We start from the raw sequence: 26430 nt of genomic DNA on the forward strand, positions 1-26430 counted from the left end.
GGGGATTCAGCTGTTTTAATCTTAACACCAGCTGCTGACCTTATTTTTTTTTTAAGAGGTTTTTGCTTAGAGCACGTGTGCACACCAGAAAAACAGAAAGCGAGAAATCACTCCCCAGGGGTGATGGCCATGCCTCAATCCCTTCTCCTCCATTCTCCTTTTGGGATCTTGAGCATGCCCTCACATGTGCTCACTGTGAGATTAAGCCACTAGATCTGGGACTCGAACTGCGGTCGATTACATGGGAGGCCACTGACATAGCCGTAATGTCAACTGCTGGTCCCCCTATTTTCTTTTAATGTATATTTATTCGTTTTTTTTTTTTTAAGTATTTTTTATTTAATTTTATTTTCATTACTCTTTTTTAATTTGCTATAGTATACAGGTGCTCACCAGATATAGATAAATAGAAAGAGAGAGAGAGAGATTACAGTTCAAGTGAGGTCCAGGACTAGAACTGTAATCAGCTAAATGGGAGTCCAGTCCCTTAGCCACTATGCCACCTGTTAACCCCTATTCATTCATTTTTTCCATGACTGAGAAGGAAGAGAGAGAGATAACTTCCCCAACAGGGTCTTGATGCTGTAATCCATCCCAGCCTCCAGCCAGCTCAGATCATGGGCGCATGCATGCCTGGCGTTCTCAGGGAGTTCTCTAGACTTGAACCAGGAACCTTACCATGTAGAAGGTGCCCACTGCTGGCTTCCACTTCCTTGTTGACGCTGTAGGTTCTCTTGTTCCTGGAGGTGCACGTCTTTTTTTTTTTGTCTTTTTTTGGAGAGGTTTTTAGCTGTAGGGTGCGTGTGCTCGCCAGACAGAGAGAGACAGAGAGACAGAAACTGAGAAATCACCCCCCACAAGGGAGATGGCCACTCCGCAATCCCTTCTCCTCCATTCTCCTCTCGGGATCTTGGGCACGTACACAGATGCCCCTGTTGTGAGTTTAAGCCGCCGGGTCCAGGACTCAAACCACGGTCAACTACCTGGGAATCCAGTGACATAGCCATTACGCTAACTGTTGGTCTCCAGACTCAGAACTTGAGCAGCTTCCTCCGGCTGAGATGGGATTGCTCTTGTCTGGCCATGAGCCAGGGTGTGTGTATGTGTATTTGTGTCTGTGTGCTGTGTGTGTGCATCGCCATAGTTGAAACTGCCTAATGCTGTCGCCCCCCGCAAATTGGGAGTGCTTTCCACAATGTAGTGTCTCCTGGACGGCGTTTAGACTTGATTGTACTGAGTGGATATGGCTCTGGAGTTGAACTGCCAGAAATCACATACCTGTACTTACTTGCAACATTTGGGAAACTTTCCTTAGCCTAAAATGGAAATATTATAGTACCTACCCAGTAGGAATGTTGTAAGGACTATCAGTTATTAGAATCCTTGCAATAGTATTGTTTTTTTTTCCTGCAAACTACCAGTGAGTCTACGTGGGCAGCCAGCTACAGAGAGATGAAGCTTACAGCAGACAAGCAGACTGATACCAAAGGAAACGTCATGCATTCTGTGGGGGCAGGTGCCATCATGAGATGGGACCATGCCACAGAAATGCCAGTGTCGCTACAACTCCCCTCTAAAGCACAGAGGAAGGGAGAACACGGTGACATTATAGTGAGAAGCTGACAAGGCTGAAGGACTTGCCTGAACTCCACGTGAATGAGATCAGTGTTCCAGCCTGTTTGACTTCAGTGTCAGCTAGTGCAAACAGGAGAGGGAATCGATCTAAGGACAGGCGGCCGATGTTTGACCTCAGGGCAGGAAGGCAGCTGGGCCTCAAGGAAGACTGAAGCAGGCACCTGGAGGCTGCTGGGGTCCCAGAGAGCACTCTCCGTCTCTCTCCCGCTTGTCTCCTCTTTGCTGCTCCTTGTTGGCCCGGTGGGCGGAGGAGGCCGCAGTAGCTCCCACGTCCGCGTGTTAGTGCTCTCCCACGCGGCGATGCTCACTCTCCTGGCAGGCACAGCCGCTCATGCTGGGCTGAGGAAGTGGGAGTCAGGTGCTGCCGGCGTGGCAGCTGGGACCCTTCCGCACTTCTTGCAAGAATCCTGCAGGGAGCCCCATCGACATGTTCACGATGACCACTGATGGCCATCCCACTTCTTGATTTGGAGCAAATGTTTCAATCGGTGTTCTATGACGTCTAAGGATGCTAAATATACTCTTTCCACTTTTAAAAAGTGTGATAGCTTTTATTATTATTATTTTACGTTCAGTCACTGTATAGCATTAGCGTGTAGAGTGAATGGTCAGCACAGCATACTGTATTTTAGCACAGAGACAGTACCATACACGTTATCACCGACAGGTAGTCTTCCATTCTGGATGCCTGTGCTGAATGGCAGAAGTGGGAAAACGATATAAACGCATGAAGAGCAACTGCGGGCCCTCCTGCTCCGTGAAGTAGCACCATCGGTCAGTTCTGCAGAGGCAAGTTTCTCTGTGTTGCCAGCATGTCTTTTTCTCTTTGTCACTTTCTTAAAAGTACACACACACACACACACACACACACACTTAGTTTAAAAAGCAGTAGCTGTATGAGGGGTCTTCAACAAGTTCATGGAAAACATATTTCTTTTTTTTGAGAGGTTTTTGCTATAGGACGCGTGCACTCACCAGAAGGAGAGAGACAGAGAGCGAGAAATTACCCCCCGAGGGGCATGGCCACACCACAATCCCTTCTCCTCCATTCTCCTCTCAGGATCTTGGGCACACATGCACACACATGCCTGGTGTGAGTTTAAGCCACCAGATTCGGGACTCGAACTGTGGTTGAGTACATGGGAGTCCCATGACATAGCCATTACGCCAACTGCTGGTATTGGAAAATGCATATTCTGAAAAAATGGTGCATGACTTTCAAATTTTTGCTCCAGACTAAACTCATACTTTAATTCTGTTTTCCACGAACTTTTTGAAGTCACTCTGCCTTCCAGCTGTACGGGTGATCTGGTCTCCCACAGGGGTCCTTTGAGTGCACCTCCCTCAGGTGGAGGGGAGGGGTCGGCACTTACTCTCAGTCCCTGTGCCTTGCCGTGTCTTAGACTTTGCGGCTTTCTCTTCATCCAACTGGTATTACAGTGTTCTCAGCTTCTTGTCACTTGGGGACTTCAATTTTCAAGTGAACGAGATTTCTGGAGGAATGGTTCCATAATTTGCGATTGCCATGGAAACAGTAGGACTTTTTTTTTTTTTTTTCTGTAGCAGATTGCTGCTTCCATAAACAGACAAGATCATCTGTGGTCGCCTCCATCCCACTTCTTTTTGGAAATATGTATTAAAAAGAAAAAGGAAGGAACTTTAGAAAGAATATTTTCACGATGGGGAACATGTGATAGAGCTAGGTAGTCAACTTGGATATTAGACGTTGTTCACATCTGCATCTTCTTTCTTTCTTTTTTTTTTTTTTTAGAGTTATATTATTTGACTTTATTTAATTTTTTTAGACCAGACAGGGAGAAAGAGAGAAAGAGTGAGAGACAATGTGAGAAAGCAAGCCACCAGGTCCAAGACTTGAACCACGGTTAGCCATGTGTGAGTCCAGTGCCCTTAACCACTGTAGCACCTGCCGGCTCCCACATCTGCTTTCTTTCCTCACATCCAGCACACATCTCTAAATGTGTTAAGAATTTATGGACTGAAATGGTCAAGTTTTAATGCTTGGTTGAGCATTTTAATTTCCATCTAGGATTTATTCACAGAAGAAAAACGTAACCGAGCTTAATATCATCAGTAGGTCCATGAGGATTTACAAGTCAGGAAGTGCGACTTGGCCTTTCCATGAGGCAGGGATCAGTGACAAGGGGATGGTTTGGTGACGTTCACATGCACCTGTTGTTGAGACTCCTTCGTGTTGCCTTTGTCGTCACACTGACAATGACACTGTGACTGGTGAGCCACTGCGGCTTGGCACATTTGTGAGTTCCCTACCAGCTTCTCCCAAAGCCTATCGGCGTGTGGTCTCTAAGTCTCCTCTTAGTCCTCCTCCCTGTGTTTCGTGCAGGCTTCACTCTGATGGAAGAAAGCACTGAGTTCTGCACTGAAAACACCCAGAGTAGAAGCTGTGAGGCCACAGCATCAGCTTTCTGCCCAGCTAGAGAACTCGCTTGCTTTCTCTGGCTCTCTCTCTCTATGTTGTGAGACTTTGGTAACAGAGAGCCCGGAAGAGTCTTTACAAATTCCCTGTCCAGTACCTGTGCTAACATCTCCCCCAGTGGTAAAGGCAGAGCGCACTAGACGCCATTCCATTCATGATGAAGAATTCTCAGGGCGTATTTTACCTTCTTTCCTGGCTCCATTTTATGTCTGGAACATTGTTTTCCTTTCTCTTTTTGTCTCCCATTTTAATTTATATTATCTGGTTGAATTTTATGTGTCCTTTTAGGTTAAGTTCTTAAGTCCTTTCTGGGACAAGGCAAAAAATACATCTTAAAATACATGAGACCACAGAGTCTTAATGGATCATCTAATCTCTTTGCACTTACATGCAGCCTTATTTTTGTATTTCCGAACCCGATTTTATTTGCGTCACTACCTGTTATTGCTGCTATGGATATTGATGTCCCTAGAAGAGAGATTTTTACGGTTTCGTTAATGTTCTCCCCAAAGCCTCTAGGAGGAAAAAGACTTGCTTCATTGAGGCTTTTTCTTTGTCGATGTTTTAAAAAGTATCTCCTCTAAAAATATCATTTCTTTAGTTTCACCTATTTAGGCAGAATATTTAGGCCTATTCCTTTCCTATTTTCTAAGTGTTAAAAGTTTTCACATGCAAAGCAGATGAGTAATTAAAAGGCAGTAAACTCTTGGGCTTGGACATGCGTATTCAGTGGGCTAAATACTTGCTGAGTGAATTTTTACTCTGAGAGTCGTTTCTAATGTAACGTTCAGATGACATGCACCCTGAGCGTCAGAAGCGTAGCTGATGGGCACTAACGTTTCCCTGCTTGCCAGAGTCCTGTGAGCTCAGTTGGGAAGAAAAGCATTTTCTGGATTAAGAAGTCAGTTGGGGAGTTAGCTGATGGGAGTGGTTAAACAGTGACCAGTAGACACAGTGCGACACGGCGACTCTGTCTACAGCGGTTTCCCAAACCTGTCGTGTTGAACCTACCTTCATGACTTTTGCTCTTTTTTTTTTTTTGTACTACTCTTAGCAGATTAGTTCAGAAGCGTATCTATTTTTAATGTTTTTGTCATGGAAATTTTTAAAAACCCATGTAAAAGTAGAAAAATAATGAACCGTATGTGCCCAGAATGGAGCTTCAGCCATTAATACCTGGCTCGATCTGTTTTTTCAACAGCCCTCCTCTGCCTCCATACCTTTCTTGGAGTTTTTGACGTAAATCTTAGATACAATATAATTTCATCTGTAAATAAGAAGGCTGTATTCCAAAAGAAAGGGCTCTTTGAAAATTTATGACTCTAATTGCATTATCACACTTAAAATTGATGGTAATTTTGAACTAGCCAGTGTCATGGTTGGGGTGGCTGAATTCCTCTGGACAACTAAGTGATTTGAGTCCTGGACTCAGTGGCTTGAGAGACATGCTGGGCACGTGTGGGTGTGCCCAGAATCTTAAGTGAAGAATGCGGGAGAGGGGATTGTTACACGGCTATCCCCTCAGGGAGTGATTTCTCTCTCTCTCTCTCTCTCTCTCTCTCTCTCTCTCTCTCTCTCTCTGGTGAGTGCATATGTCCTATAGCAAAAACTAAAATAAATAAAATTAGCAGTAATTTTATAATATTCTATAGAATAACATACTCAGTTTTTTATTAAAATGAAAAGTCTTATAAGGCCCAGCAGGTGGTGTGGTGGTTAAGATGTTGGACTTTAAACCATGGCCCACCATGGTTTAAATACCAGACCTGGCAGCTTGAAAATCATACTGGGTGCATGTGCGTGTGTGCCCAAAATCCTGACAGGAGAATGGAGGAGAAAGGATTGTGGTGGGGCCAGCCTCCCCGGGGGGAATTTCTCACTCTCCCTCTCTCTGTCTCTCTTTAGCAAGTGTATGCACCCTGTGGCAAAAACAAACAAAATCACCAAAAGCTAAAAATAAATAAATAAATAAATTGTTCTCTGAATTGTGTGCATCAGAATCCAAAAAAGTCTATATGTTGTGATGGGTTGATAGGTTTCATAAACATTTAAGTTTTATACATACATTTTTACTTTCTCTCTCTCTTTTTTCTTTTTCTTCTTTTTTTTTTCTTTTTGAGAGATTTTTGCCATAGGGTTCATGCATTTGCTGGAGAAGCAAAGAGAGATAGAGAGACAGAAAGTGAGACATCACCTCCCAAGGGGGATGGCCATGCCACAGTCCCTTCTTCACTCTTCTCTCGGGATCTTGGGCACATGTGAACAGGTGCCCAGGGTAACGTTCGAGCTACCCGATCCAGGACTCAAACCACAGTTGATCACATGGGAGTCCAGCAACTGCTGGCTCCTCTCTCTCTTTTTAATTTTTTTTTTTTGGTCACACTTTATTCACTTATAAATAAATGATGAGTTTGCCATTTTTTTTTTTTTTTTGGAGAGGTTTTCGCTATGGGGCGCGTGCACTTGCCTGAAAGACAGAGAGAGACAGAGAGATAGAAAGCGAGAAATCACCCCCCAGGGGGGATGGCCACGTGCAATCCCCTCTCCTCCCTTCTCCTCTCAGGATCTTGGGCACGCACGCAGACGCGCCTGGCATGAGTTTAAGCCGCTGGGTCCAGGACTCGAACCACGGTCGACTACATGGGAGTCCGGCGACATAGCCATTACGCTAACTGCTGGTCCCGAGTTTGCCGTTTTTTGAAGTGATTTTCTCAGTCTGAATTTTGCTGATAAATCTTCAAATAAAGATACTTTCAAAGTCCATTAGACTTACAATTGCTCAGATTCCCCCAAGGCTTTCAGTCTAGATAGTAAGAGAAGTGAGGAATTCTGTCTATCCCATCTTCTTGGAAGAGGCGTTCACTCACTTTGTAATGATATAAAATGTTTACAGGTTTCCGAAGTCTAAAATTTAAAATAAATGATATCAGATAAAGTTACTCTTTACTATTATTCCCTCCACCCTCCTCTTCCTTTAGTTTCTGATTTACATATCCATTTTAATGCGAATAGAGAACCTAACCAAAAATATATAGTTTTGTAGATAACACAGGGCATGTAACATCTGTAAAGTCTGCTCAGGAAGCATGAATATGTTTGAAAATGCCTGCTACAGTCTTTTGGAGATAAAGTCTAAAAATGAGTGTATATGCATTTACTAAGCTAAGATTCATTTTAATTATAAATGCACTAAAGTTCATAATTAAACAAACCCAGGAGAAATGAAGTGTCCTGAAACTTACCCCAAGTGATTAAGTTACAAGCCTACCCAAAGCTTAATTTGACGTTTCTGTAATGATCTGACTTTATGAAACAGATTCTTAATTTTTTATAGCTCAGGGTAATTTGTAAATGTCCTCCTATGAAGCAGACTTATAACATTCTCGATTAAGTTCATTATGTGAAGTAATTCAGAAGAAAAGCACAATCCTTCCCCATATAATTAACAGCCCCATTACATGTACAACAGTGAGTTCTAGAAACAAATGTAGACACACAAAATAAAAATAGGATATCTCCCATTCTAGAACCCAATATTATGGTCAAATATTCAATCTGTCTAAATTTCTCACTCATTCAAAGAAAGTTAACTCTTCCAGAGCAACTAGGCAGGGCAGGATAAATTGTATGAGTTTTAGCAGCCCAGGAAACTTTGTAATTCATATAAGCTAATGAAGTAGTTGACTTAAAAGCTAGTTTACTTATTAAAAACTTACTATATTTGTAGAGAAGAAGCATGACTCAAAGGACTTATTTTCAAAAGCAAGTTTTGATGAACTATGTTTTTACATTTGCTGAAAAAAATGAGGCAAATTTCTTTCTCTATTACTCTATGATAACAATAGACGAGAATATTATTGGGTGCTAATCCTGGAAGGTAGAGGTAATATTAAAGGGCTTAAAATTATTTTTTAAAAATTCATTTACATTTTGGGAACCAGCAGTTAGCGTAATGGCTATGTCGCTGGACTCCCACGTAGTCGACCGCAGTTTGCGTCCCGGACCTGGTGGCTTAAAACTCACGCCGGGTGCGTGTGCATGTGCATGTGCGCCCAAGATCCCGAGAGGAGAATGGAGAAGGGATTGCGGCATGACTATTCCCCCGGGTGGGTGATTTCTCGCTTTCTGTCTCTATGTCTCTCTCTGTCTGTCTGGAGAGTGCATGCGCCCTATAGCTAAAATCTCTCCAAAAAAAAATCATTTACATTTTCACATACGAGTGATAAACATACACATGCACGTGTGCGCACACACACACACAGAATGAGTGAGAGAGACAGAGAGAGAGAGAATTTCTTTTAATAGGGTCTCATGCCTTGTGATCACCACACCCCCAGCTTTCCCAGCCAGCTAGGATCATGGCTGTGTTCTTGACAAACACAGGTTGACTGGGAACTGAACCCAGAAGCTTCCATAGAGATCGAGCTTCCCTTGAGCAGTGCAGTATCTCTGTGTCACTAAGCTGCCCCCAAAGAGATGAACAATGTTCTGATCATAAATTATGATCTGATAAAGTCTGATCATAAATTATCTTACTAAACATAAAAGCTTGATGTCCCAGTAGAAGTGTCTTCATTCATTCATTTTTCAAATACTACAGAGTGTCTATAATAAACCAGGCATGTGTAAAACTCTGGGTAGCCAAAATCTAGTAGATTGTACCTCTACTGAGCTCGGTCTAGTAGGTGGATCAGTTGCACAAGTTGCTAATTGCAAGCCCTGTGATGAGTTCTCTCACAGGGTTCACTGTTGACATGAAAAAGGCGAGGATGAGCTCGGGCAGTTAGGCTTAGGGAAGTTACCGATTCGCTTGGGCTCGGTGCATTGACTAACATCGGTGCATTGACTAACAGGCAGAGCAGAGACAGGTATTCTGAGGAGTGGCAGGTGCATGTTCCTCATCATCAAGCTGTCAAGTGCAAGCGACGGAATGAGGTTTGGTGTGTTTGAAATGTCATTTTCTGAGGGCGGGAAGAGATGGAAACAGAGAGACAGAAAGGAGGGTCATAGATGAGGGTGGCGAAATGAGTAAGAAACATATTGTCATAAAAGGAATTTGAGTTACTTTTAAAGTTTATCTTTTTTTTTTTTTTTTTCGAGAGAAAGCATACACATACATGAGAGAGATGTGGGCGAGGTGACTAGTAAGGCCTGGTTGCGTTGAGATCTCCCCCTAACTCCTTAGCTAGTGGGACCTTGGGTGTGTGCACACCTGTAGAGTTCCAGGCCACCTGGAGACCTGAACCCACAGTCTGCCATCTGGTCTCCAGCACGACAGACCAGTAGGGGGCTGCCTGTACCACCCCGGCTGGGCCTGGAGCTAGGTTTTTATACTTAGGATAGATGGCGACTGCTGAATGTACGTAAGCAGGACTATAGGGTATCAGAGTCCCAGCTTAGCAGGGTGTCTTTGGGAGCTATGGTGGTAGACTAGGAGGTGACTTGTTGACTGGTGGTGCAGTCACCTTAGTTAGTTTCCTCTAGATAATTTGTGGTCATACCGTAAAGTTTTGTGTTGTGACACGACTCCTAATGAAGGTCTTCTCCTTTCCTTCTTTGGGCGCCTTGCCCACTGGTCATATTAGGTATTTCAGGCTCAGTGTTCTCATTTCCTCTGTGCTGTTAAAAACTATGGGAGCCTGGGGCCGGCAGGTGGCGTGGAAGTTAAGGTGCTGGATTCCCACGTGGCTGACTCCATGGTTTGAATCCTGGACTTGGTGGCCTGAAAAACATGCAGGACTCATGTGCATTCATGTTCAAAATCCTGAAAGGAAAAAATCAGAGAAGGGATTGTAGTATGGCCCTCTCGCATGGGGTGAGGGACACATTCACTTTCTTTCTCTCACTTTGTCTGTATTTAATTTGCCTTCCAGCAAATTAAAGCAAAATCATGAACTACAGAAATGTACAGAACACAGACATCCACAAACCTACCACAGAGGCTTAATAAAGGACAAAAATGTTTGAAATGCAGATTTTATAAGTTCAGGTATAACACCTTTTTCCTACCCCATACCTCTTCCTCTTTAGAGATAACCATTATCTTAAAGTTGATATGTATTCTTTGCTTAAAAGTGATTATTTTAAAATTTACTATAAGACCCATGTGCTCATGAGAGAGGAGAGAGAGAGAAGGGGGAGGGAGAAAGCCACCAGGTCTAGGATTTGAACTGCCTTTGGCCATGTGGGAGTCCAATGCCTTAATCACCACACCACCAGATGGTCCCCATTTGCATTCTTTATGTGTATGTTTATACTTTTCTACATAAGATTGTATACATAAAACTATCCTTGACAATTCAAATTAATGATTTAGTTCCTTGTTTTGTAGGATCTCTTTGTAATTAAATGTGCTATTTTAAAAATTATTAATTATATTGATTTTATCAACATTGAAACCTTCACATAGTCTTTTTTTTTCTTGAAGTTTGTTTGTTTATTCCGAGAGAGAGAGAGAGAGAGACAGAGAGAGAAACAGCACCTCTGCCCCCGTTCTGATCATGAGCACACAGGAGCCTGTGTGTTCAGGGGTTGGGGTCCTGCACGGGCTTGCTCAGAGTGTATGTTGTGCTGGCGCACCACCATCTGGCCCCTCCACATTGCCCCTTTCATCCAAAATATTCTCCTTTCCTGCCAAAATACGAATATTTAAGGGTAAATATTAGGCCCCATTCTGAACCATAAGACTACAAATTTTTTTTTTTTTTTTTTTTGCTATAGGGAATGTGCAGTTGTTAGGGAGACAAAAAGCAGGAAATCACTCCTCTCTCACCCTGGGGGATGGCCATGTCACAATCACTTCTCCTGCATTCTCCTCTTGGGATTCTGGACATGCATGCACGTGTGCCTGGTATGAGGTTCAAACCGCTGGGTCCTTGACTTGAACTACGGTCAACCATGTAGAATTCTTAATTACTACGCCACCTTCTGGCACCTGCAATTGATTCTTGAACAACACAGATTTGAACCACATGGATTCACTTATACATGGATTTATTTTTTTCAATAAATACTGTAAATGTATTTTCTCTTTATGATTTTCCTAGGAATTCTTTTCTCTAGATTACTTTATTGTAAGAATATAGCACATATTATATATAACTTACAAACTTTGTATTAATTGACTGATCATGTTATTGTTACAGCTCCCAGTCAGCACTTAGGCCATTAGTAGTTAAGTTCTGGGGAAATCAAAAGTCAGATACAGATTTTCAATTGCACAGGGGCTGGCGCAGCTAACCCCTGCATTGTTCAAAGGTCAACTTACTTTTGATGGGAACCCGGGACAGCGATACGACCACACAGTTCTGCTTGTCCAAATTTCCTGCTGCTGACACTCCAGTGCTTTTACTTCATCATGTTCTCAAACCTCTTCTCCACTCTCTTCTCTTCTGTGACCCCATAGTACTTACAAATGTCTTCATCCTCAACTTGTCTCCTTGTGAAAACCTATGTTCACACACAAGTGACACTTAGCTCTCTCATGCCACTGAGAAGCAGGAAAATAATAACAACTTATGTGTTTTTAAATTTATTTTAGAATTCTTCAGTCCTTCAGTTATGAACTGACTACAGGTGGTTGCAATGAATTATGGGAAGGCTGATTTCAATAGCATAACATAAATGAAATGGGTCAGCCGATTAAAGCTCACATCATAAGACTGTCATGTGACAAGTGGTGATAAATATTAGAGAAGAGGCGGATGTTCTCCTTGGTCCCATCCTTGGCTCAGTGCTCTTTTTCCTCCCACAAACTCTCCCTGAGTAATTCCAGTTGTTCTCAGGGTGTGGAATTTTCTCTCAGAAGCTAATGATTTCAAGTCAGTCAACTTTCCCGGGTTTTAGACTCATACAGACTCTGCTGGATTTCTCTTCCTGTCCATGAAAGACAATCCTCAAATCCAACATGTTCACAGCTCATCTGAAAGAGCTTCTCTGCATCCTGCCTCTCAACAAATAATTCCATCTTCTGGGAACCAGCAGTTAGCGTAATGGCTATGTCGCTGGACTCCCACGTAGTCGACAGCGGTTCGTGTCCCGGACCCGGTGGCTTAAAACTCATGCCGGGCGCGTGTGCGTGTGTGCCCAAGATCCCGAGAGGAGAATGGAGGAGAAGGGATTGCGGCGTGACCATCCCCCTGGGGGGTGATTTCTCGCTTTCTGTCTCTATGTCTCTCTCTGTCTGTCTGGCGAGCGCACGTGCCCTATAGTGAAAACCTCTCTAAAAAAAAAAAAAAATCCATCTTCTGTCAAGCCCACATAACAGCCTGGGGGATGCATTTGACTTTTTCTCTTAACATTAACCAATCACTGAGTGTTGTCTACCTCATTTCTTAAATAGATCATGAAAGATTGATTTTTCTCACTCCTTTTTAAAAAATAATTACTTATTTAATTTTGCTGGTTATTATTATTTTTTTAATTTAACCAGAGAGAGAAAGGAAAAGTAAGAAAGCAAGCCACCAAGTCTGGGATTCAAACTGCAGACAGCCATGTGGGAGTTTAGTGCCTTAACCACCATGCCACCTTCTGGTCCCTGACTTTTCTCCTTCTTTGTAAAAAAGTTTATTTATTTCTTCCATGAGGGAGAAAGACAGAGAGAGAGAATCAGTGAGACAGGTGCCCCTAGCAGAGCCCTCCTGCCACCATTCACCCCTGGGCTCAGGCTGCCTGGATCATGCACACACGCACCCGTGCCAACACTCAGGGAGGTCCCAGAATGTGAACCCAGGGCCCTTCCCATGTGGGTCCAGTTGTGTTACTGCTGAGCCACCACCCAGTCTGAGATTGTACCTTTCTCTGTCCCTGTTATCAGGATTTCTTATTTCACTTCTGCCATCAGAGTGCATAGCCAAAACCGAAAATGTTAGCTTGTTACTATCCTACCTAAAATTCTTCACGTGTGAAGTTGTGTGTCTCAAGAACTGAACATAAGCTCTACGTGGTCTGATGGGCAGCCGTTTCAAGTCATCACCCCATGTAGATCATGCTTTTCGTTCTAGAAATTTACCCTGCTTATTTGTTCCCACCGTATGTCTGCTTATGCTCTTTCTACCTAAAATGGAATCCTTACTCCCTATCGCTTCTGCTAACTCTTACTCTAATGACCTCTCTGGACCAGGATCCATGTGAGCATTTTCCAGGTGCTAGGCTATCACTGACAATGCTGCAGACACAGGTGCAGTCAGGGCTAAGCGTTATAAAGGAAACAGACAGTAGTGGGTGGTCTGAGTGGCCACTTGACGTAGAGTGACCAGAGAAGGCCTCTCTGAGCTGCAAGCTGAGAGGAAGTGGAGTCAGGAAAGTAGTGTTCCAGACAGAAGAAAACTGAAGCCAAAAGAAAAAATATTAAAGCAGCCCTGAAGCAAGAGTACATGATCTATTGAAGAACAGAAAGGCAGCGTGTCTGCAAAAGAGTGGGTAAAGAGGGGCGAGCGGGGAGATGGGTTTTGAGGACCAGATTGCACAGTGCTTAAAGGCGAAGTCAAGGAGACTTGATTTTTATCCTGAATAGAATGGGATATCACTGTAGAGTTTGAAAAATCACTTCTGTTGAGGTATAATTGCCTACAATAAATGGTGCAAATTTAAAGTGCACAATCTGATATACTAGGTCATCATAAAAGTATGATGTATTTTTCTATGTGACAATGTGCCATGGCATTTCCAACCACCTGGTATTTTAGCATATATATATATATATATATATGTATATATATATATATATTTCACCAGCACCATAATGTACAATCAAGACAGTGAACACATCTACAGACCCTACATCGTCCCTTACTCAGATCCCTCCCAGCCTCTCTCCTCCCACCCGACCCCTCTGTTCACCTGTTTTCTGTCCCTTTATAGTGGCTTCCAATATCTAGATTTTTTTGTGTGGAATCACACAGAATGTACTCTTCCCTATTTTGAGATTCATCTGTGTTGTAGCATACATCGATAGCTGATTATTGTCTTGCTAAGTAATATTCTGTGTTGTGAATCTAGAACAATTTATCCTTTCACTTGTTGATGGACGTCTTCTTTCTGGTGTTTGGCTCTTACAAATAAAAGCCACCATGAATAATCACTTCCAGCTCTTCACGCGGACGTCTGCCTTCATTCCTCTTGGGTAAGTATTCAGCAGTAGAATGGCATGTATGATAGTTGTAAATCGAACTTTTGGAAACTGCTAAGTTGTTTTGCAAAGTGGCTGTACCACTTTACATTTCTATCAGCAATGATGAAAGTTCAAGGTTTTTCATAGACTCATCAATAGTTGATGTGGTCAGTCTTTTTAATTTTAGTAATTCTAATAAGGGTGCAGTGGTCAGTAGGAGTTGGATCCCACCCATAGGCAGGTAGGGCAAGGGCCCAGAGAGAGACTCACTAAGTGTATTTTTTTTTTTTTTTTTACAGTTTAGTTAATGTATAGCATATCTTTTTCTTTTTAAGATGTTCCTAAATAATCTACAATTCCTTGCTGAAGAACTTAATTAGATCAAAACCAGTAACAATCCAGGGCACAAAGATAAGGAAATCTCCATTATTAAAACAAAGAGCCACCTGGACCCTCGAGAGACTGAGATTAACTGAAGAATCCCACGGGTCTTAATTCCAGGATCTGGGCTGATAACTCATTTCAAAGAGAAATAGTTTCTTCTTCCTTGTCAGGATCCTGTATAACTAGGCCATTTTGGACATTTGTCTGTGTTTCTCATCCTTTGTGAGCATCAGACAAGAACCAGCACAGGCGTTGGGCCTGGTCACCCTGACCCCTCGTGTCCTAGCTCGCTGTGACTTTTATTTGTATTTCCTTCATGACTAATAACGTTAAACATCTTTTAATGTGTTTATTGGCAATACATATATTTTCTTTGGTGAGAAGTCCGTTTAAATTTTTGCCCCTGCTCCCCTTTCTTGTTACATGTTCTTAATCAGATAAGATTTGAAAATATTTCCTTTCACTTGTGGGATGTATTTTCACGCTCTTAACAGTGTTCTTCAAGGAGTAGATGTTTTTAATTCTAGTGCGTTTCAGATTATTAATGAGTTCTCTTGTAGTGTTACGTTGAAGAAAAAATTTGCTTAATCTGAGGTCACAACATTTTCTCCTATGTAAAGAGATTTTTATAGTTTTAAGTTTTACATTTAGACTTATGATCCATTTTGACATAATATTTGTATACAGCAAGCAGTATGCACCGATGTTCCTTTTTTTTTTTTTTTTTGCATCTAAGTATCCAGTTGTTTTAGCACCACACAAAGGAACTTCGAAGAGTTTGTGGAAATGGAATTAAAGTATAAGTTTATTTTGTGCAAAAATTTTTTGAAATCCAAGTATATATTTTTTTAAAAAAATGTATGCTCAATAAGCTTTTTGAAGACCCCTTTTGTTAGTATTTTTTTCCACTAGGCACGTTGTCAAAATCAGTTGCTCATGTTTATGTTTCTGACTCTATTTTTTTCCATTGAGCTACTTGTCAATCTTAGTGATAATACAATATGTAGCTACTGAAACCTTATAATAGTTCTTGATAGCAGCTTAAATTAATTTCCTAATCTTGTTCTTTTTTGTTCCCCCCTAAAGTGTTTTGGTTATTCCAGGTCCTTAAAGTTTCCATGTGAATTTTAGCATAGATTTGTCAATTTCTATTAAAAAGTCTACTGGATATTGATTGTGATTACAATGAATGTGTAAATCAACTTGGAAAGAATGGACATTTTAACACTACTGAGTCTTCTGAACCATGAGCCTGGTAAATCTCTTTATTCATTTAGGTCTTTAATTTTGCTTGATGATATTGAATCAGCAATAAAGTCTCCCAACAAGGAAGAGCCCAGATTCTGATAGCTTTACTTAATGAATTCTACAAAATTTTAAAGAACTAATCCCATTCTCCTTAAACCATTTTTAAAAACACAAAAGAAAGAACCCTTCCAAATTCATTCTATGAAGTCTCCATCATTTTAATTCCAAAACCAGACAAGGACATGACAGAAAAAGAGAAAACTTCAGGCCCATATCCTGGTGAATATGGATGCTAAAAATTCTCAACAGGATACTAGCAAATTTTATTCAGTAGCATATTAAAAAGTTTATACACCATGACCAAGTAGGCTTTATTCCAGGGATACAAGGTTGGTTCAACATATGCAAAACAATAAATGTAATACATTACATTAACAAAAGGAAAAATAAAAACTATATGATCATATGAATCAATGCAGAAAAGTGTTCAATAAAATACAGCATCCCTTCATGACTAAGACTCTCAGCAAAATAAGAATAGAAGGGATATTCTTTAACACAATAGAAGCCATATATTAAAAACCCTCATAGCTAACATCATACTGCATGGAAAACTTGAATAAGACAAGGCTGCCCACTTTCTCCAATACTTTTTTTTTTTTTGAGAGGTTTTTGCTATAGGGCATGTGCGCTCGCCAGACAGAGAGAGAGAGACAGAGAGACAGAAAGCGAGAAATCACCCCCCAGGGGGGATGGCCACGCCCCAATCCCTTCTCCTCCAGTCTCCTCTCGGGATCTTGGGCACGCACGCACACACGCCCAGTGTGAATTTTAAGCCACCGGGTCTGGGACGTGAACCACAGTCGACTACATGGGAGTCCAGCGACATAGCCATTACGCTAACTGCTGGTCCCTCTCCATTACTTTTTAACATAGTACTGGATGTTCTAGCCAATGCAATTAGACAAGAGTTAAATAAAGGCATCCAAATAGGAAAAGAAGAAGTGAAGCTATCTCTATTTGAACATGATACGATGTTATACATAGAAAATCCAAAAGAATCCACAAAAAAACTCCTGGGAGTGATAAATGAATAGAATAAAATGGCAGGACACAAAATCAATATATGAAAATCTATAGCATTTTTATACACCAACAATGGGCAAACTGAGACAGAATTGAAGGAAATCCCACTTACAATAGCCATAAAACCAATAAGATATCTAGGAATAAACCTTATGAAAGATGTCAAAGATCTCTATAAGGAAAACTATGAAACATAAAAAAGAAATTTAAAATGATACAAAAGAGGGTAAAAACATCCCATGTTCTTGGATTGGAAGAATTAATATAATCAAGATATCAATTCTACCCAAATTAATCTACAAATTTAATACAATCCTAACCAAACTACCATAGATATTCCTCACAGAAATAGATAAAACAATCATAAAATTTGTCGGAATTTCATATTGGAGCATAATAGGCCCCATATCACCAAAGCAATACTGTGCAAGGAGAATCAAGTAGGAGGCATCTTACTTCTCGACCTCAAAACATATTACAAAATTGTGATCATTAAAACAGCATGGTACTGGCACAAAAACAGGCTGATAGACCAATGGAATAGAATCAAGAACCCCCAAATAAACCCCCAAAACATACAACCAACTGATTCTTGACAAAAGACACAAGATAATACAGTGGGAAAAAGAAAATCTCTTCTGCAAAATGGTGCTGGGAGAACTGGATATCCACCTGCAGAATAATGAAACTGGATCCTTATCTCTCACCACTAACAAAAATCAACTCAAAATGGATTGAGGATCTAAACAGAAAACCTCGGACTTTAAGAATACTGGTGGAAAAGACAGGAAAAACTATTGGAGACTTTCAAGTAGGCAAAGACTTCTTAAAGACCTCCAAAGCACAGTTAGTAGTCTCAAAAATAGACAAATAGGAATATATTGGGCTGAAAAGCTTCTGCACAGCAAAGGAAACAATGAGTGAAAAGACAACCCTCAGACTGGTAGGCTATATTTGCAAACTGTACCTCAGCTGAAGGACTAATAATCAGAATATACAGGGAACTCAAGCAGCTTTCCCATAAAAAATAATCAATCCAATTTAAAGATGGGAAAATGAGCTGAACAGACAACTCTCCATGGAAGACATACGAATAGCCAAAAAGCTTATGAAAACATACTCAACACCTCTTATCATAAGGGACCTGCAAATCAAAACCCACAATGAGATATCACTTGCCCCCAGTCAGAATGGCTAAAATTAAAACAAACAAACAAACGAACAAACAAATAATGGTAAGTGCTAGCAGGGCTGTGGTGAAAAGGAAACTCTCCTCTGCTGTTGGTGAGAATGTAAATTAGTACAACCACTTTGGAGAATAATATGGAGATTCCTCAGAGGCCTACAAATAGAACTACAATACAACCCAGTAATTCCACCCTTAGGTGTTTACCCAAAGGGAGAAAAATCCTCAGTAGGTAAAACACTTGCCCATCCATGTTTATTGCTGCATTATTTACAATCACTAAGACATGAAATCAACCCAAATGTCCAAAAATAGATAACTAGATTGAAAAAAAAATGTGGCATATGTACTCTATGGAATACTACTTAGCCAACAAAAAGAATGAAACCCTGACATATGATACAAAGTGGACTAATATGGAAGACATAATGGTAAGTGAAGCAAGTCAGACAGACTTTGTATGTTCCCACTCAATATATGTCAACTATCTGCACTCTATAGCAGAAACTGAAAGTTTCGAAGGCATAGTAGTTGGGAGGGCAATGGTAGATACTAGAGTTAGTAAGGACAGGGGTAAGATGGGGGTGGGTAATAGACTAAGGGAGGCAAACAGGGGAAGAACAAAAAGTATGTTCAATTGATAAAAATGAAAAGCTATTTCCTGATGATAATGTATATAGTAATGTCTCTGCCTTGACTGATATGCATGGTATTTGTGCTGGAAAAAGAACTGTTGTACACTGTAAAGTTATATGTGATTAAATGTAAATTGGAAAAAAAAAATCTGAGCACAGCTTAGCTGGAAAGTCTGCGTAGGGCCTCCTAAGGCTGTAGTTGAAGTGCTTTTGGGCAAAGTCTCATCTGAAGCTCCAGTGTCTCTTCCTGGCTTAGCTGGTTGTTCTCAGGGTTCATTTTCTTACAGCTGTATACAAATCACCGTGGCTTGGTTCTGAGGACCTGCAGGGAAGGGAAGAAGGGGAGGGGAGAAAGAGAAAAAGAGAAAGTAAGAGAAAGAGAAAGAGGGAGGAGGGGCAAAAAGAAATACGAATGAGTATCTGTCAGCACTTGTAGACTCTTTTAAATCACCTCATTAGGTCATACCCCTTTGGCTAATCTCCCTTTGATTAATTTGGTCAACTGATTGGTGACTTTAAATCTTTCTGCAAAACTCCATCCCCTACTTGTTAGAAGTCAGTTGAATAGAGCAGTCGCAGCCAGCAAGACCAACCAAGGCAGGAGACAGCTTCAGGCTTCCTACTGCCTTCCAACCTACCCCAAGAACATCTTTTTGCTGCCATTACCCCCAGAGCCTGCACTGCAGATCAAGGAGCAGCAGTCACAAGTGAGGCCCACTGAGGCAGAAAGACTACCTCAGACCCCTAGTTACCCTCTGTCCTCCTAGAAATATTTCGAGACATCATAACTTTCTGAACTCACTGCGTGAGTCCTTTTTCTTCTTCCATTTGAAACTCTCTGCTTAGCCCCAGGTGCACCTGGTCCCAAAAGATTGGGAAAGGAATCAATAATGAAAGATGGCTACACACACGTTTTCCTGATTAAGAACATGTCTGAGAAGTAGAGCTCTTCTTCCCCTTGACACTGTAGAATTGACACCAGAGAACAAGGAAGTATTGTTTAATCTTTCAGATGACTAGAAACCAGTGCAGAAGCAAAAGCAGTACGGGAAAAGAAAGAAACACCTCTTCCTCAATGAACACAGGAACTCTTCTTCCACCATGGACAGCACAAAATAATTTCCAGGAATGTCAGAAATAGAGTTCAGGATAGTCATAGCGACAGAGAGGAGGAGGTCTTTCCAGGATTGAAGGAGGGGAATAAAGGGTTAGAAAATGACATTCCATGCAAATAGAAAAAAATAAAAAAAGCTGGAGTCACGATACTGACATCAGACAATATGGCCTTAAGACAAAAACTGTTAAGAATAGATAAAGAAAGACACCATATGGCATTAAAAGTGCTAAATCACTAAGAAGATACAACACTTATTAATATCTATGCTCCCAGGGACCAGCAAATGGTGTAATACATTGCTGGACTCCCACATGGCCAACCATGGTTCACGTCCTAGACCGGAGGCTTGAAACTAACACCAGGCATGTGTGCATGCATGTACAAAATACTGAGAGGAGAATAGAGGAGAAGGGATTGCGGCATGGCTGTTCTCTGGAGGGTGATTTTTTGCTTTCTGTCTCTCTGGTGAGCACACATGCACTATAGTAGAAATCTGTCTTAAAAAAAAATATCAGTTGGTGGTGGTTAAGGTGCTGGGCTCCCACATGGCCGACTGTGGTTCAAGGCCTGGATCTGGCAGCTTGCTTTCTTACTTTCCCTTTCTCATTTTCTGTCTCTTTCTGATCAAAATAAAAAATAAATAAATAAAATAATCAATTTTTTATTCTAAAATAGAGATTTATTTATTAAGGATTATTTAGTTTCTGCTAAAAATCACAAAGTGTTCCTCATTTTTTTTTTTTTAATGCACATCAGTTCTTTGAGAGTTTGTTTAAACACTTCAAAAAATGCAGTTCTTGGGACCAGCAGTTAGCATAATGGCTATGTCACTAGACTCCCATGTAGTCGACCGTGGTTCGAGGCCCAGACCCAGTGGCTTAAACTCACGCCAGGCACGTGTGCGTGCGTGCCCAAGAGGAGAATGGAGGAGAAGGGATTGCGGCATGGCCATTCTCCCTTGGGGGGTGATTTCTCAGTTTCTGTCTCTCTGTCTCTCTATGTCTGTCTGGCAAGTGCATGCACCCTATAGCAAAAACTTCTCCAAAAAAAAAAAAATGTAGTTCTTCTGAGTGCCAGGAAGGGCAGTTAAGGCAATGAGGCATTTTCTTGGGTCTAAACAGCTGAAGGGTTCATCTGTCCCCTCGAGAAAATACATGTGGTAGGTTGATTCTTAGTTTAGAAAAGTGGTCCCTGAAGAAAATATTGACACAGAAAAGTGTGAATGCAGTCATCTGTGGTCAACTGTTGTACTGAATAGCTTTAAAAGAAACACCTGTTGGTCATAAAGCTTTGTTGTTTGGTTTGAGCTAAAACAACCAACCAACTAACCAAAAATACCTGTCTGGAAAAAGACAGTCAAAAAGAACAGAGTGTGTAATGACAGAGCTGTGAGGTTGGGCTGTGCAAACACCAGGGTGCACACCAGTCTGCTTTAAAAACAAACAAACAAACAAACAAAAAAACTCACAACAGGGGCCCTGCTTAATTTTGAATCAAACTCTTCATAATCCTTAAAACACCCAACACACCATTCAGTGAGATCCTCTAAGGGCACATGCTTGTTTTCAAAGCAAGGTACATGACATCCCCCCAGAGCAGGGCTCCGTGGTGGTGGAGGACACACACACACACACACACACACACGCACACAGCCCAGGACCTGATTTATTAGAGACGTTCGTTGGTTTTGACCACACAGAAATGAAGGCATAAAAAATGTCAGTCTGTGCTTTTGTGAAATTCGAAGGAGATTTGGGAGTAGGGCTGTTATTTATTTCTCCATTAAAATAGACCAAAAAAATCCCAGAAAGACTTAAAAAGAACAGGCTGTCCCCTGCAGACCCCAATTGGACTCTGGGCCTCGCTTGGGCACTGAGCCAGGGGCAGCCTGGTGGCTGGGTTCACAGCCATCCCTGCCGGGGGTTCCTGGGACCAGGGCCACTGCTGGGAGCGTGTACACCTTGTGGCTGAGCTCTGTGTTCATCTTCGGGTGCATCTCGTAGATGACATCAATGGTGGCCCTGGAGTTGACCAGGAAGAGGCAGATCTTCTCCCGTCACTCCTCTGTCACATCCTGTACCTTGGGGAGCGCTTTCAAGAAGTGGGACTTATGGGTCTGCATACGCACTGCTGGAGTATCTTCTGCACCATCCAGCTGTGGTAATTTTTGAAGGTCATCTCGTAGGCCTTGGTGGCGTTTACGTGACCTGGTTGGGGTGGTCGTCATGGCAGATACTCTGGAGGAAGACGGGGATGAAGCGCAGGCCTGTTTTGAGCCACATCAGTTCTAGTGTGGCCCCCACTTTGGGCCACTCTGCTCCATCCCTCTCTTTCTGCACCTCCAGGAAGCTCTGCAAGGTCTGGAACTCGGCTGGGTTGGTGTCGTACACGGTTATGATTTTCGAGATGGTGCCACTTATTCCACCTTGATGGAAGTTGAACACTGGGGATCCGAGGCCATCAAACGAGGGCGGCAGGTGGGATACAGCGTCGTGGTCTGGCTCTGCTGGGCAGTGGCTTCAGCAGGTGCTCGGCCAGCAGCACCATTTCGGGGTCAAGGCCTATGGTGATGCCCCAGGTGGCGCCCGGCCCGCTGTTGTCAGCGCTGGCGGTCACTGCCACCCACTTCCAGGATCCTGAGACACTAGCAATCATTCTTAAAAAAAAAAAAAAAAAAAAATCAGGACCAGCAGATGGCGTAGCGGTCACATCGATGGACTCCCACATGGTCCACTGAAGTTTCAGTCCCAGACTTGCTGACTTCAAAATCACATCGGGTGCATGTGAGAGAGTGCCTGAGATTCCAGGAGGAGAATGGATTGTGGTGTGGCCATCCTCCTGGGGGGTGATTTCTCACTTTCTCTCTCACTGTGTCTGTCTCTCTCTCCAGCAAGTGCACATGCCCTAAGGCAAAAACCTTAAAAAAAATTCTATACACCCAAATGGGGAGCACTCAAATATGTGAAAGAGAGACTGCTAGTTCTAAAGGGAGAAACAGACTACAGCACACTAATTTTTGCAATCTCAACACCTCACTATCTCCTTTGGACAGATCATCTAGACAAAATATAAGCAGAGAGATACAAGATCTAAATGATACCATAAATCAAATGGACTTGACAGACATCTCTATAAACTTCCACACAACAACCATGAAATACGCATTTTTTTTCACCCCCACATGGAATCTTTTGAAGATTTACCACACGACATGGCACAAAACAAGCCTTTACAAATTCAAAGGCATAGAAACTATAGTCAGCATCTTCTCTGACCATGATGGAACTAAAATTGAAATAATTGTCACGAAAATCCCTGGAAAATACACAAACATATGGACACTAAACAACCTATATCTGAATGACTTATTAGCCACTGAAGAAATAAAGAGTGAAATAAAAAGATTAATTGAAACCGATGATAATGAACATATGAGCTTCCATAATCTATGGGACACAGCAAAAGTAAATGTGAGAGAGAAGTTCTTAATTAGTGCAAATAAGAAAAAGATGAAAAAGTGGCAAATGGACAATCTGACAACACATTTCAGGGAACTAGAAAAACACCAACAAAAACCCCTCAAAAAATGCCATGAGAAAAATAAAAAGACTCTAGCAGAAATAAATGAAATAGAGAATAAATGAACTATACAAAAAATAAATGAAATCAGAAGCTAGTTCTTTGAGATGATAAACAACACTACTAGCTAGACCAAGAAGAGAGAAAGGAACCAGATAAATCAAATTTGTAATGAAACAGGCAATATTATAACAGATGTAACAGAAATACAAAAGATCATTAGAGAATATTATGAGCAACTATTTGCCAATAAGGAAGAAAACCTGGATGAGATGGACAAATTTTAGGACATGTATAAGCTACCAAAACTGAATCAGGAAGACACATAAAACCTAAATAAACCAATTCCAAGCAATGAAATTGAATCAGTGATGAATAACCGCCCAACAAAGGAAAACCCAGATCCCAATGGTTTCACTCCTGAATTCTGCAAAACTTTTAAAGAAGAGCTAACCCCAATTCTACTCAAACTATTTCTAAAGATCCAAAAGAAATGAACCCTCCAAAATTAATTCTAGGAAGCCTCAACCACCCTCATCCCCAAAACAGACAAGGGCCCACAGAAAAAAGGAAAGCTAAGAACAGTATCTCTAATAAATACAGATGCAAAAGTTCTCAACAAGATACTAGCAGATTGTACCCAATAACATATTAAATAGATTAGACACTATGACCAGATAGGCTTTATTCCAGAAATACAAAGATGGTTCAATATACGCAAAAATGTAAATGTAATAAACCGTATTAGGGGACCAGCAGATGGCATAGTGGTTATGTTGCTGGATTCCCACATAGTTGACCATGGCTTGAGTCCCAGACCTATCAACTTAAAACTCATGCCTGATGCATGTCCATGCATGCCCAGGATCCCGAAAAGAGAACAGGGGAGAAGGGGTTGTGGTATGGCTGTTCCCCCAGGGGGGTGATTTCTCGCTTTCTGTCTCTATGTCTCTCTCTGTCTGGCTGGTGAGCACACGCACCCTGTAGCGAAAACCTCTCAAAAAAAAAAAAAAGAAAATGAAATGTAATACACTATATTAATGGAAAGAAAAATAAAATCTGTATGATCATATCAATCAACGCAGAAAAAGTGATAAAATATAACATTCTTTCATAATTAAGACTCTCAGCAAAATTGGTATAGAAGGGACATTTCTTAATACAATAAAAGCCACATATGAAAACCCCATAGCTAACATCATACTGAATCCACTAAAAACTGCAACAAGACAAAGCTGTCCATTTTCTCCACTCCTTTTCAATATAGTCCTGAAGTCCTAGCTAATGCAATCAGACAAGAGACTAAAATAAAAGACATTCAATTAGGAAAGAAAAAGTGAAATTATCTCTGTTTGCAGATGACATGATTATGTACATAGAAAACCCAAAAGAATCCACAAAGAAAAGTAACAAATGAATACAGTAAAGTGGCAGGACACAAAAATCAACATACAAAAACCTGTAGCAGTTCTGTACACCAACAGTGAACAGATTGAGTTAGAACTGAAGAAAACAATTATATTTACAAGAGCCACAAAGGAAATAAAGTATCTAGGAAAAAACCTAACCAAATAAGTCAAAGACCTGTACAAGGAAAACTATGAAAAACTAAAAGAAGAAATAAAAAATGAGGAAAGACATCCATGAAAGAATTAATATAATCAAAATGTCAATTCTACCATAATTAATCTACAAATTCAATGTAATCCCAATAAAAGTACCAGAAATATTCTTCACAGATTTTTTTAAAAAATCACTGAATTCATCTGGAATATAGAGATCTTTTTTTTTAAAAGAGGTTTTCGCTATAGGGCATGCGTGCTCACCAGACAGAGAGAGAGAGAGACATAGAGACAGAAAGCAAGAAATCACCCCCCAGGGGGGATGGTCACGCTGCAATCCCTTCTCCTCCATTCTCCTCTCGTGATCTTGGGCACGCATGCACATGTGCCCAGCGTGAGTTCTAAGCCACAGGTCTGGGACGCGAACCGTGGTCAACTATGTGGGAGTCTAGCGACATAGCCATTACGCTAACTGCTGGTTCCCTGGAATACAGAGATCTTATATTACCAAATCAATACTGTGCAAGAAAAGCAAACTAGGAGGCATCTCACTCCCTGATCCCAAAATATTTTACAAAATTGTGATAATCAAAACAGCATGGTATTGACATAAAAATAGGCATGCGGATCAATGGAATAGAGCTATGACCCCAGAAATAACCCTCCAAACATTTGGCCAACTGATTTTTGGCAAAGTGCATCAATGGGGAAAAGATTTCTTTAATGAATGGTACTCAAAAAAGGGAAAACTCTTGGAGATGTTGGAGCAGGCAAAAACTTCTTAAATGAGACTCCTAAAGCATACGCTATAATTACAAAAATAGACAAATGGGATTACATTAGATTAAAAAGTTTCTGCTCAACAAAAGAAACAACAGAGTGAACTGGCAACCCTCAGAATGGGAGAATATATTTGCATAGTTACTATGCCTCAGACGCGGGACTGAAAAACAGACTATACAGGGAACTCAAGAGGCTTACCTCCCAAAAAAAGATCAACCCAATTAAAAGATAGGTAAATGAGTTGAACAGACATATGAACAACCAAAAAGCATATAAAACAATGCTCAGCATTCCCTAATATAAGGGAGATGCAAATCAAAACCACAATGAAAAACCATCTATTCCTAGTCAGAATGGCTAAGATTAAAAACATAAAGAATGATAAGTGTTAGTGAGGCTGTGGTGGAACGGAAACTCTCTTATACTGGTGGTGGAAATGTAAATTAGTATGACCACTGTGGAGAACCATATGGAGGTTCCTCAAAGACCTACAAATAGAATTGCCAGCAGTTCTACTCCTGGATATCTACCCAAAGGATAGGAAAACATTCAGTCAGAAAAGTGCTTCCATATCCATGTTTATTGTGGCATTATTTACCCAAATGTGCACAAACAGATGAATGGATTGAAAAAATTTGGCACATATACA

At 41.2% G+C, this 26430-nt stretch overlaps 1 pseudogene; it reads right to left on the reverse strand.

The window, feature by feature from the left end:
- LOC102491722 (glycolipid transfer protein pseudogene) overlaps positions 1-22404 on the reverse strand; it is a 30921-nt pseudogene extending 8517 nt beyond the window's left edge.
- Between the last annotated feature and the right edge of the window lie 4026 nt (positions 22405-26430).

Source organism: Tupaia chinensis, unplaced genomic scaffold (assembly GCF_000334495.1).
Source record: "Tupaia chinensis unplaced genomic scaffold, TupChi_1.0 Scaffold144270_1, whole genome shotgun sequence".
NCBI classification, from domain to species: domain Eukaryota; kingdom Metazoa; phylum Chordata; class Mammalia; order Scandentia; family Tupaiidae; genus Tupaia; species Tupaia belangeri.